The sequence below is a fragment of the Rhineura floridana genome, chromosome 12, assembly GCF_030035675.1.
Source record: "Rhineura floridana isolate rRhiFlo1 chromosome 12, rRhiFlo1.hap2, whole genome shotgun sequence".
NCBI lineage: Eukaryota > Metazoa > Chordata > Lepidosauria > Squamata > Rhineuridae > Rhineura > Rhineura floridana.
Genome location: NC_084491.1, coordinates 23,445,232 through 23,459,939, shown reverse-complemented (window position 1 = coordinate 23,459,939; position 14,708 = coordinate 23,445,232).

Sequence of the window (14,708 nt, the reverse complement as noted above, 5' to 3'; positions counted from 1 at the left end):
TATTTTGCTTGTTTGTCCTTGATCATATTTGTTTCTCTGCCACTCTCTCAATGTAAATGTACCACTGCACAGGTTACTAGTGCCTTGCACATTCTGATCTGTTTACCAAAGTTCTTGGAATATTTCCTTACATAAATGATCTCTCCAAGAGACAGAATTGAGTCTCAGTAAATCCCTTGGCTTGCTCAGTAAGCCTCCCAGCCAGAAAGAAAAAAGATGCAATGTTTTGTTTCTTCCAAACTAAGTTTGTTTAAGATGTGCGTATTGGGTTCTAACACATATGCAAGATGCCACAAGTTAAGTCAGAAAGATTTCCAGACCAAGGTACAAAAAATCCTGTTTGAATGAAAGAGCTAACTAGAGGCTTTTGTGTGCCCATTCAGGGCTCTGCTGTTGTAGGAAGGAAAGGGAATGGTAAGATTGTCACTTTATATATTTCTTTGTCACCCATGGCAGAAATAGAGGAAGGAGCAAAGGAGGAGGAGGAGGAGGAGAATTCCTCCCTTCAAGAAAGTGATAATTCTCTTGTTTAAGTTCTCAACACAAACTTAAAATGGATACCATCTAACACAGGTTTCATGGTATCAGCATGATCTTGGTTGCCTAAAGTTCTGTGCTGTTTCAGTCTTTCACAGTTACTGCATCTTGGAAAGGTGTAAAAAGGGGAACCAAAACTGATAAGGGAGTTGAAGCGCCTTCCTCTGAAAAAGGTCTAAAGCAGGGGTAGATAATGTGGTGCCTTGGAGTCCAATAAGATATTCAGTTTCCGCCATCCCAGACCTTGGCTATACTGGCTGTGATTGATGGGAGCTGGATGTTGTGATCCACAGGGACGTCCACCACTGAGGAGGGATCACGGCTCAAGCAAGGTAAGATCATAAATGTCTGGCTCCTGAGGCATAGGCACTTTGGAGAGAGACTAAAGTGTGGGTTCAGGACCATAGACAGTGTTCCTGCACCTGAACCAAACATCCAGATTACCTTAGCAAAATCCGGGTGCAACTGGTTGAGGTTTTATATCAGGGTTAGGTAATAATTGACTAGAGGCTCCACCCCCTGTCTGCTGCATCTTTTCCAGTTGTCCTGTTTTCACCAGGCTCTTCAGGAGGCAAGAAACAGCACTAATGCCATTGAGGGCAACCCCAAGGCAGTATCCAGGGACAGCCCAGAGTCAGAGTCCAAACAGAGTCCACAACAACAAAATGGTTAGGCAAGAAGCAATGTCAGAACAGTCCAGGAGTAGGAGCCAAGCAGTCTATGGACAATGCAGGTCAAGAGTAAGGCAAGAGGCAGGTCTGGAGTAGTCCAAAATCAGGACTGAAGTCCACAGGCAATCACCAGACAGGTCAGGTACCAAACTGGTGTATATGTGCTGTTCTAACAGCTCTTCCAGCCTAGCACTGGGAGCTCTATTCTGGTGCTACTGGAACCACACACCTAACCTCAGCTGACTCCTATTAATTATTTGCAGCCAGTCCATTACTCTCAAGCAGTCCTTTATCCCTAAGCAGTGCAGGCTTGAAATTGAACACTCCTTTAGATGGGCAGGGTCTCCAGCTGGCGTTTGAGGTGATATCTCTCCCTTGGACTGAGGACCCGTTCAGCATCTATGTCAGAGGCCAAATGTGTTCCCCGGTGCAGACAGCCCATCCTCAGCCTTGTCACAGGACCCTGGCTCCTCACCCTCAGATGAAGCCTGTGCCAGGGCTGAATCCAAGACCAGAGCCTTCTGGTCTTCCTCTGATGAGGAGTCCCCTGATAAGACTTCCCTGGCTGAACCCTGACACAAAGAATCTGCAGAGAGCCTTTGGGGTAATGGGGTTTCCAGCTGTGGGGAATCTCTCTTCTTGACTTCCTTGATAGCCCCAAGGAGTCTGTTGACCAACTATCAGAGTCTGGCAGCAGAGGTGTCTCCTCCAGGCTCAAGAGAAAGGAGGCAGACACTGACCTTTATGAACTCACATAGGAAGGATCAGGAAGAGGATTTGTCTCCTTCTTAGCTGCAGTTGCCAGAGCACTCTGCCTCCACGTACTCGTGTTCCAGAGCCATAACACTGGAACCCAAGAACAGCTGGAGAGGTCCACATTGGCTATCTCTGGGCTGAAGCACTAATGGGGGAGAAGTGGTAGTTCTCTCTAAAACAATGCATGGTATGGAGATAGTATATAGAGGTTTCCTCCCTCTCATGTAATACTAGAATTTGGGATCAACTATAGATTCAGGACATAGAAAGAAATACTTTCTAGACGTATCTGGCTGGTGAATGTGGGAAACAGAAAGATGGACTACATGGACTATTTGTCTGAATAATTACAGATGTTATGTTATTAAAGCTTTACAGGGGGAACCTGTAGCTCTCCATATATCATTGGATTCCAACTCCTGTCAGCCCCAGGCAACATAGTCAATGGTCAGGGATGATTGTAATTGGAGAATGACAACATCTAGATGACCACAGGCTCCCCATCCCTGCTTTACAGTAACAATGATCAAAGTGTTGCATGACAAAACCTTTGGATGGCCTTGGAAGTTGGGCACAAAGTCCCAGAGAAGAACAAGACAATCTCTCACTCACAAGGATCTGACTTGAAGAAATGAAATGTCTCCTGGCAGAGAACCCTCACTGAATCACATTTATTTTGTGAGATGGCTACACCTCCTCTGTCCCATCATACCCATGTAGTTTAGGAAGAAATTAGTTCAGAAAAGTTGCTGCTTTGATCATACATTTTCCTGTGCTTAGCGTTAGGACAGGGGTGGGAAATTGGATCTGGCCAGCAGACCTGATCAGGACCTCCCCCAGTCCCCATGGGTCACTTTGATACTTGCCAGGGATGCTCCCCTCCCTGCCAATCACCTGATACAATCATTATATCAGTTGAATAATTTTTCTTTGCAAACTAGCTTGAATCTAAGTCAGTTGGAAAACAAAACAAAACAAAATAGCCCCTTTGCCAACATGGTTTGATTTCAAACTGCACTGACAAAGGAAGTGGGCTTTGCAGCATCCACTGATCAGCAGTTGCTGTAATCCTCACTTTCTTTGCCTACACAGTTTGAGGGATCTGCTGCACTGCAGAGTTCCTGACTGGGGACTCCATAGTATAGCCAATCCCAGCGGGTCTTGCTGGCAGCACCCATCAGCTGAAATAGTTATCAATCACAAAATGAAACAATTGAGATACTAATGCAGGGGTTCCACTTTGGTAACCAAGCCATGAATGTAATCCAGAAGTCCAAAATCTTCAAAGAAATTCAAATGCAGGATTTTTGAAAGAATCACCACAACTTTGAATGCCATCTAACTCAATGACCATCACCAATCTTGGAACAACAAATCCCACAGTTTAACTCTGAAAAGTTGTATCTGACTAAGCCATACTCTGAATTAGACCCATTGAAATTAATGGGTCTAAATTGGTCACAATTTACTTAAGTCCACTGATTTCAGCAAATCTCCTCTGAATGTGACCTAATCAACTACCACTCACATTGTGTGAAGAAGCGCTCTCCCCATCTGTTCTGAATCCCCTGTCGATCAGTTTCATTGAGTGACCCTACGTTCTAGCGTTATGGGGGAAAGCGTAGAATTGTTATCTATTTGCTTTCTCCACACCAGGCATAATTTTAAAAAGCTCTATTTCCCCCCTTGGCTGTCTTTACCCCCCTAAAATAAAACAAAAAAGCCCAAGGTACTCAAGGTTATGTCGTTAGATATCCAATTATGCCAGATTTAGCGAATTCAAAACAGACCTCATGGCTCACCTTTTTTGCCTCTTCAAGTGATTGTGCTGGGGGTGTACAAAGAAAGTAGCAACTTCAGCTCATGTTCTGGAGTTTTCTTGTGGAGTTACTATTCTAGCATTTTTTTTTCAGTATGGGCTAACATTTTTCAATATTATCTCTACTTTTTGATACTGAGTGCACTTTTATTTTTGCTTATGCTGTTTTGTGTAGATCAGGGTCTCCCAAAATGGTCAATATAGACTCCCTGGGGTCAATGGGACTGTGCAGGAGGTGAATCAAGATGTGGGGATCAAAAAGAGCCTGGGATGGAAAATAGGTTTATAGAGAATAGTGCAAAATAATTATTGTCATTATTCATGAGCCTCAGAAATTAAGGGCATGTACATGTACAGAGTGCACCTCCCTTACCCAGGAGGAGTCTCTTAATTTAATAAGATTATTCTGCAATGCAACAGTATTCCTTATTTTTTGCAGTATATGTTTCCTTGTGATTGTGATTGATTCATGTATATTCATTGTATATTGATTTTTTAAAACTTTATTTCATTTACATTCCTAGGAATTTGGGTTGGGGTCAATGACAACTTTGTAAGCTCATCAAGGGCTCGATGAACTCAGAAGTTTGGTAAACCCTGGTTTAGGTTATATACCAATTAAACTGGCATCATCACATTCCCATCCACTGTGGCTCTATGGAACTTGCATGGTAGCCAAGTGGCTTTATTCTTAGGCTTTAGATTCTTGTCTGTCTAAATGAACTTTCTTGGCAGTCAGGTAGTGGGTGGTTTGGCATCCCAATCTTCCAAGAGCCATATAGACTGCAGCTCTTAATTAGTAAATCCCCCCACAAAAAATAACCCCAAACCTGCAAGACAACCCATGATTGCTCTTTCATGTCATGCCTAGTTTGTTGCTGAAACATAGCTTGCCAGTGTCACAGCTGGTGTTTTATTGCTATCTGTGGTTTGTCACACTTTTAGTGGAGGGAAGATGAAATCATTCACATCACCACACTTTGAAAGTTAGAGGAGAACTATTTCCTTTACTCTCCCCTAAAATGACTCCCATTCCATGGCAACCATAAATGAAACCAATGGGACTTCAATGTATGCAAATACATGGAGTGTGATATTAACTTGCAACTGAATGCAACATAAACTTTCCCTGGATTAGTCCTTGGTGCCCCATTCCACTGTGGTGCCAGATCCAGGCAGGTGAGGAATTGCAGGACCAAGGAGAGCTCCAAGTGAGTAACTTGCTCCAACAGAGGTTGAAAGCAAACTGGGTCTTCTTAAGCATCTGCCCCCATACTACCTTTTCCAGGGTGCAATGCTTGTGGACAGCTTAGATTCTTAAAGGCCCAACCCTCTGGCCTGAAGATGAACACCTCTCCTCTCTTCCATAGCCTCCCACCTGGTGAGATCCCTGCATTGCTGGACTAAGGAGATACAGTGGGTGGTACTGTGTTCCTCTGGCTCAAGGGAAGACACCCATGACAATCCTGGCTCTGGCTCTACAGGCCCTCATTCTATGAAAAGTTTCTCCATGGGCGGTCTGCCAGCTGAATGCCCAGAGCCCTGAACTTGATCCAGCTCCTTAGCTGGTGCTTCTTCAGCCTCCACCTGTGTCTGGATTCAAGGGTCGTGACATTTTGGAATTGTAAGGGTGCTGCTTTTCCCCTACACAAATGGCTTGATTTTCATTTGCAGGATTAGGTTTCATTTTGAGAGTTGAGCCTTATTATGGACTACCTTCCTTCATTCTCCTTCTAATGCACACTTGCTTTTGCGTGAGTGAGGTATACATTCTCCCTCTCTGTTATCTAATATAGAGGTGGCTTTGTGCTAGGGCAGCACCCTATCTTTGATAATTCCACAGCATCGGATTCAATTTCAGATAAGCAGGTTCTGATGAAGAACAGAATGTCACCAGGTTAGCTGTCTTGGAATGCCACATACATCTTTGCGGGAAGGAAGACATAGGGGAGAGCTTTGTGTTTCTGTTTTTATATGAACTTCTCTTGGGTCAAAACTGAGTGAATTCACCTTAATAAAGAAAGTGGAAGAAAACATTGCAAGTGCAGATTTTATCCCTCCAACAGAAATTCTACAACAGAGTAAAATAACTATAAAAATAACAGCCCCTCTACGTGGGGCTGCCTTTGAAGATGGTTCGGAAACTGCAGCTTGTGCAAAATGCAGTGGCCAGATTGGTAACAGGGACCAGACTGTCCGAACATATAAAACCGATTCTGGCCTGCTTGCACTGGCTGCCTGTTTGTTTCCGAGCTAGATTCAAGGTGCTGGTTTTGACCTATAAAGCCTTACACGGCTTGGGATCACAATACCTGATGGAACGCCTCTCCCGATACAAACCCACCCATACACTACATTCATGATCAAAGGCCCTCCTCCAGGTGCCTACTCCAAGGTAAGCTCGGAGAATGGCAACAAGGGAGAGGGCCTTCTCAGTGGTGGCCCCCAAATTATGGAATGAGCGACTTGCCAAGGTGCGCCTGGTGCCAACACTGTTATCTTTTCGGCGCCAGGTCAAGACTTTCCTCTTCTCCCAGGCATTTTAGCATGTGTTTTATACTGTTTAAATTTTTAAATTGTGTTTTAAATTATAAGATCTGTTTTAAATTGTATTTGTTTTAATGTTTTTAGTTACTGTAAACCACCCAGAGAGCTTCGGCTATGGGGTGGTATACAAGTACAATAAAATAAATAAATAAATTATGAAACCTAACATTCTAATTTTGCATGCCAGCATGATTTTGACTGAGTGTTCATGGACCCCAAGATCTGCTGCATTTTTTAAAAATTCCAAACTCTTTGTGACCCACAACGTGCTCTCTCTACTTTGATTTGTAGTTCAGTTCCTGAGCTTCTCTGTATAAAACATATTCTGAAGTAATAATCAACTTGTGCTAATGGATTCAGTTGTATCTGGGTGCAGCAGAAAAGTTTGGCAAAGCTTTAAATTCAAAGGTTTAGATAAACATGCTTAGGTAGGTTCCTGCTCAGCTCCATGAGTTGAGAAGGCTTTGACTGCTTCTGACCAGGAAAACAGAGAATTCTTTGGGCATCAAATTAAGTTGAGGAGGGAGACTCAGAGCAGCAGTCTCTAGGAGCCAGCTGCTTATGCATTCCAAGTGGGCATTTTGAACCCCAAGCCAATGTACCTTGTCAGCTACAAACCAACAAGTCCCCCCATCCCACAGGCAAACACGCACACACACTCATGCACACCAATCCAGCACCATCATGAAGAAATAAAAACCATAGGTAAGTGGGGAGTAATTGTGAAGTGGGGCTGGTTTCCCATTATCTTTCATATCAAAGCCTTAATCTGCACAGATGTGGTATGGCATGATATAGCCATTGTGGTGTAGTAGTTAGAGTGATGGACCTGGAAGACCAAATTCCCACTCTGCCATTAATCTCACTGGATGACCTTGGGCCAGTCACCTTCTCACAGCCTAATCTACCTCACAGGACTGTTGTGATAATAACATAGGGGAGGAAAAGAACCATGTTTGCCACCTTGATATCCTTGGAGGAAAGGTGGAATATAAATTTAATATATACATATATTTAAAAAATGTTAATTTATATCTGGTCTAGGGGACGTCAAGTTTTTTTCTGCCCTATAACCATAAGCAAATCAAGATGAAGAGTATTATGTAAGTTGATTATTCCTTCTAATGTAGAGATGTAAAACACCACATCCTTCTCAGCAGAAAACAATGATGAGATAATATAATGAGCCCCTTTCAGCTCAGAGCCCCTAGCTTGTGCATGTTCTATATATATTAGCAAGAACAAATCTTTGAATTAATTGACTGTAACATTCATAACCATCTTAAATGCAGAAAACAGCTGTTCACCAAAGGTGTGCAGTAGTTTATCACTCCCTATCCTGGTTTCCATGGCTCATCCTTAATTTAAGCTGAACGTTCCTTTGTGGGAAAGTGAAAATAAGCTTAATATTAAAGTAATTTAGTGACTCACAATGGAGATAAAGTCTGATGCTTGCTTCATTTTCATTTTTATTGCATTCCGTTAGAGCCACACTAATGTTTTGAAGGGCAGTATTTCCTGAGCAAGACATGAAGAAGAAAAGAGTTCAAGAACTGGATGTTCTATCTCAAGAGCAGCAAAGTGGCCTAGAAAAGTTCACAGGCTCATACATTTGGAAGGCATAAATAGATCAGTTTGTTTAATTGCATGCCATGGAGCAGGACATCCTGTGCATCAGGGATGGAGAATCCATGCCCCACCAGATGTTGATGGATTACAGCTCCCATCATCCCTTGCCATTGGCCATGGTGGCTGGGGCTGATGGGAGCTAGAGTCCAACCACATCTGGAGAACAATAGTTTTCCCATTGCTGCCATACATAAAATATTCCCAGAATCTCATACAGGTTGTTGTTTTTTTACTGAAAACCTATCTGAAAAGGTTCTTCAACTCTCCCCTTGCACATCTTGAGAACATGGTCATGATCAGCCAAATAAGACTTTATAATATAACCATGGAAGTACTAACAAGCCAGATCACAGGGATTTGAAATAGTACATTGAAAAGCCCCATTTAAAATGCATCAGAAGTATCAAATAGGAACAGAAGAAGATGAGCCTGCTGGATCAGGCCAGTGGCCCATTTAGTTCAATATCCCGTTCTCATAGTGGCCAGCCACATGCCTATAGGAAGGCACAAACAGGACCTTGGTACAACAGCATTCTCCCCCACTTGTGATTCCCAGCAACTGGCATCTAGGGGCACACTCACGGAAGTCAAAAGGGCACGTAAGGGCATCCCATTGTGCCAGCATTGTACTACAAAACAAATGTTTTCATTCCCAGATCAGTATGGGTGCACACTCCAGCATTTTATTTTATTTATAAAAATGGGTTAGAAAATAAAGAAAATCTTATGGACATTTTTTTAAGAATGTAAAAATAATCATTTCTGGCAAGGGGCAAAGGCCAATTGTAATTTCCCCATTATATTTAAAAAGCAGTGGAGCTACTTTGTTTAAATTAAGTGAGTCAACACCAACCAGCATTTCAAATCCCAGAAGCTGAATCCATATGCATAGTCTCGGTGAATATAATTACCTAATTAAGTTATCTCAGTCTCTAAAGAAAGTATTCAAAGCTGGTTCATAGTTCTTTGACAGTGGCAGGTGACCCCTGCTGTCATCTTAAGGAAGGTGGGGGGGGAATAGTCCTTTGCCTTATACTTCAAAGTGCTACCTTGCCAACTGCTCTTTGAGTAGAACAAACCAGTGAAATTTGATTGCTTGCCAGCTCAATAGGCAACAGTCCAACATACCTTAAAGTTCTCTGAACACTGCTGTGTTTTGCATCAGTTGTTAAAAAGCTTCTCTTGAGCCTCCAATTGTTTATTTTCTTTCTTGTTCCCCTTTGAAAGAAATCCTGAATAGCATATCAATTCCAACTCAGAATCTCCAGCAAAATATATTAAATATGTGCATACATTGTTATTAGTGAAGGGAGTTGTTGCAGGAAGGTCATTTCAATGACAGTCATAGATGGATTTTTTTAAAAAAAAAAAGTGCCAGAGCATTGTACAACAAAGCACACAACTGCATCCCATGCAGATTGGTATGCTCAGCATGGGAGTTTTGTGGAGGTTCCTGCTCAGCCTCGGAGTTTTTAGACCTTCCGAGTCCATTGACAAAGGAGGGGTCCCACCGCAGGAAATTGCCCATGCCCCCCTCAAATCCAGAACCAGCCCTTAAACCACAGGACAAACTAATGCTGACCACTACAAATGGGATTAAACATTTTGAATATCACTGCAGAAGTTATTTTCCAAGCATTTGTGGTGATATGCATACAGATTAACTCTTTGGGTGACAGTGGTTACACTGGGATTGCTGATGGTCACCATATATCCAGATTTTAAGCAGCTAACAAAGATACAATGACCAAGGCAACTGACATATTTATCCATTTAAAATGGTCCTTTCCCACATTATCCCATAATCATGATTTGGAAAATTGCATTAAAAACATAACATACAAAGAGCCCTGCTGGATCAGGACAAAGGCCCATCCTGTCCAGCATCCTGTTCTCACAGAAGCTCACTAAATGCCTATGAAAAGCCCACAAGCAGAGCAGCAGTGCTCAGCTTGTGATACCCATCAACTGATACTCACAGGCATAATGACACTGGAGGCATAGCCATTATAGCTAGTAGCCATTGCCAAACTTGGTTCAAGTACTCCTTGTAAAAGTACACATCAGAGATGGAAGGATCTGTCCATTTTGGTTCTTCCAGTTTCTTCTTTTTCGAATCTGAAATTCAGTACCCCACATTTCTGCAGCAATTTGCATTTAAAAAAAAAATCCCCATGAAAATTCTTCAGCATTTTAGTGCAAATTTCTAATAAAAACATTTTCATATTCAGCTTTGATTAATGTACACATTTGTGCAAGTAATTTTGCCTAATATAATGCATTTTGTATGTTATTTTCATGAATATGTTCATTGTTATGCAAGGTTTCCTCTTATATATGCATGTTTGTAAGCATTACTTGGCTGGAAAAATGTATCACACAGTTCATATGAGTGCAAATTTCCAAGGACGGCTGTGTTTTGGTTCTCATATTGTTTTGGAAAGTGTGAATTTGATAAATTTGGCTTTAAATGCTAACTGATTAAATTTCTCCTCCATCCCTAGTACACATAGATTGTTACAGAATATATACACATATTTACTTATCAGGGCCATTATCATGAGATGGAACAATTGTCAAAACTGGAATGACTGTGAAGATCATGGAGAACAAATGTACACTGTGACTGGACATCACGATCTCGTAGAAGTGGTTTTCTTACACATGCTAACAATTCTGAAGAAATTCAAAAGCTCTTCAGAGAATTTGCAAAAAGTCATCTAGGTGGACATAAACTTGCCTGAAGAAAACTAGATCATTTAAGGCTCGACTTATTTTCCTCATTGTATAAGATACAATTATAAACACATTCATGAATTTTATTTTACTGGAGCCTATAGCTTGTTACATTAAAAATATGCCTTCCTCTCTTAATTAGGAGCATTCCATTTAATTGCAACCATGCTAAGAACAAAATCATAATTAAAAGAAAAAAGTGTGTGTGTGTGTGTGTGAGTTTGGTTTTATACAGCTATTTCCTGCATCCAGATTTGTAATTAGGGTGACCTAAATAGGATAGCATGCCTTTATTACTGCAAGGGCACTAACTTTTATGCGACAAACAAAGTTCTCCAGAGTCTTAATCCAAACTGCCATCATGGAAATCAAGGTGTGTTTTTAAAAGTTAGATCAAAGCCAGCACATCCCACTATGAGAAGACTCAAAATGTGGCTTTGTTGTCGCACTGCCATGAAAACGTGTTCATTATGACTGCCTTGCAGGAAATTAACAACAAAGATGTTCATTATCATCTCATCATGCACACTCCCTGGAAAAAAGGGGGGGAGGAAATTAACAGCAACAAATGTTCTTAGAAATTAGTAGGAATTGTTCATTTGTATTTTGAGGTCAAACAAGATGATCATAAAGATCCCTTCTGGCCATAAAATTCTACTTTTATGGAAAAACAAATGAGAAGTGTAATATATATAAAAAGCTCAGTCACGGCTGCAGGAGGAAAAGTAGCCATAAACCAAGGTCAGAAGCTTTCAAATTCTCTGCCTCATTGCTTATGTAGCTCCCATTGGAACAGAGAATTTATCAGTCTTCATGACCATTAAAGATGAAGTTAAACTTTGATGAATTGCAAGCATATGTGATTAACAAGCCTGCTTAGCCTGGGATCCACAGGCAAGAATGTTGTTTTCCAAGGTTGTGAAACTTGCATTTTGGGTACTTTTGGGTCATCATTGAAATTCATCATACACATTCTCCCCCCCCCCTTTTTTGGATAGGGGTGATAGCTGCAAAGGAATTTGAAAAGGTGGGGTGATAGCAATCTAGCCTTCCTTATCCTCTCCCACCCCAGTGTTCTCTTCATATGGTGTTGTAATTGCTCCATTTCAAACATACACTGCCTGGGTTCATTAGAAACTGTTTTGAATTACACATATGTACAAATTCACTAATAGGCAAAAAAACCTTGTGGTTTAAGAACATACCTATAGCCCACAGCTATTCTATCAAACTTTAAAAAGCAGGGAAATTGGGCAGCTATAGTGAATGCACCAGGGGAGCAGGAGTCCTGAACTCCTCTCTGAGATATTGTACTGCCCTACAAATTGGTCAAAATGCAAACACAATTTGGGTTGGTCTTTCACAGTCCAATCCACTTCCTATGTAGCTTGGAAGAATTTGGTAACATGTGCCTCTGAGCATATGGTGAGTGGTGTTTTGTGTATCGCCATGAAAATTGACAGGGCTGTTAAGCAAGCGTTTCTGAGTTCAGGTCTATAAGTTATGTAAGGTTTTGTTTTGAAATGAGCTTATGAGAAGCCTCAGAATGGCATGCGGGGGTATTTTCCATTTAACATTGCGGAATGTGAAAAATCCCCGCTGGCTATAGTATACAGCCACTCTCGTGGCTGTATAATCTCTACAAATCAGTTCAAGACTAGCTGATCTGTTCTGTAGGGATCTGTAGCTGCTTCAATCCACAATCTGGACAGGATACAAACTGGCCCCAATCGTTCTGATTTCGTTTCTTATTTGTACAAAGACAGTGCAGAGCCCTGTCAGTCATATCTGTTCATTTTAATGGGTGTACTCTAAGTAGAACTAGCATTGACTATCACCCATAGTTTCTTGTTTGCCTGGTTGGAGGATAGAGAGGGATGTGTGAGTGTATGTAGAAACTAGCCTACTGCACAAAGGTAAAATCTACATTCATTGCTCTGCCCACTTTTGCCTCTAGCAATGACCATTACTGGCATGTGGCCCCCACAAGAGAATGTGGCCCTTGGACTGAAAAAGCTTCCTCAACTTTGCCTTAAGCTTTTACATTTTGTAAGTCATTTAGAGAATCTGTACATAAAGTGACTAAGTTAAAATAACTTAGGTGAATAAGGTGAAGCAGCAGTAGCAGCAACAACATCTATAATAGCCCTGGAAACAAGGAAGGAGGAGGAAGAACAAAAGGCATCCCACTAAACTGCCCCAATTCCTCCCTCCCTCCTGCCACTGAGTCACTTTTACGTCCTCCTGTTTTCTGCAGCGGCATTTGTTGTCTGCCATTTGCTCCCAACAATACCAACCAGTGAAATCTTGTATAAGAGGTGAAAACAAATATAAAAAATAACAATGGTTGGTAATACACAATATAAATACTATATTATTATACTAATCTGACTATTTGCTCAGCAGGTGAGTGTTTGCATGCTAGACTGCAACATTGTGAATTATAACCCTTCCACAACAATCTGTTCAAATTGTTCTCTGTTACCGATATTAAGCATTTCACATTTATCATCTGTCCACGCTCCCCTCATGTAGATTCTGGCTCCCCAAGACACTTCAGTAGAAGCCATTCTTGCACATTTGACCCCCATATTTGTTTCATTGACACCCTCCTGGTCACCCTTCTGTACCCGTCCTTGGAAGAGTAAGATCTGGCCACTGTCACATATGATGGGTTTATCATTGGGCAGCAGGTGAGGCAGCCACCTCAGTTGGCAGATGTAGAAGGCAGATAGAAACCATGTTGCCTGCCTGTTCCCTCTGCTGTCCTCAAAAGTCCTACTCACAGAAATCAATTATTTAAGTACATAATGCCCATTAATTTCAATGGGTCTACTCTAAGTAGGACTAACATGGGATACAACCACCTGTCCCATTGTCAGTGTTGAAGTAAGAGTCAACGGTGTTGACATAAGAGTCAACAGCCAGTCTGATTGGCTTTTGTACATGGAATGTGAGAGGCATCATTTTGTCTTTTGCCTCATGCAGTAAAATGTCTTGGTCTGGCCCTGATTGATCAATCATTTATTATTACGGTCAAAGACCAGCACTATAAAATATTAAAACAATAAAATGATAAAACATATCAGTATTATACAGAGAAGGAAACAAACAGCAGCCGCATGAGATAATATGCCACTAATAGTGTTGAATAAATACATCAATGTGCAATAGCCCCCCGCCCATGATTATCTATTATTGTTATTTGCCGTCATCACTCTCCTACAGGTAACAGCTGAAGCACAGAATCTTGCCACATTAACTGTGACCCACGGGTTCCTATCTGAGAGTAAATATTCTAAATAAAATGCATCAGACCTCCCTGGGATTTTTTTAAGAATTGGGTTAATAAGATCAAATCGGGAGTCTCGATAAAAAAAGGACAATACAGCAACACATGAGCAGCAATTTCCATGTTTCCCATATCACAGGGCCATAAGCGCTCCTGTACTGGCACCTTACTAAATCTACCTTCTAAAAGCACAGAAGGTAAAACATTGAGTCTAGCAAGCATGAAAGCTTTTCTATACTTAGGAATCAACAAATTTCTCATATTATTTGTTGTTATAAATTTTCCCACATAATCTCCATAGTTAGAATAGAGTGTGGCCAAGCTCAAATGAGCTTGTAAATCAATGTCCATGATTCACTGGGAGACAGCCTTTTTGGCTTGAGTAAAACCTAATGCCATAATAGTGGGAACAGAAAAACCCAAATACGACATATTCATCGACAATCCTCTTTTCCATCTAGATTGAAAAGTATCTACCAGAGTCAAAGGAGCTGAACCCACTGGGAAAAACATTCATTTCCGCCAGAAGTTTATCTTATATATCAATGCATGAGCCTCTACAGAGATTTGTCCCACCTCCAGCCGCAAAATAATAGGGTTCTTAATATTACTCTTATAAATTTAGTTTGAACAATCTCAAAAGGAGCAAAATCATCAAAAACACATAGCTGGGAACCATACAGCATCTGGGCTATGATCTTAGCAACAAAACCTGTAGGGC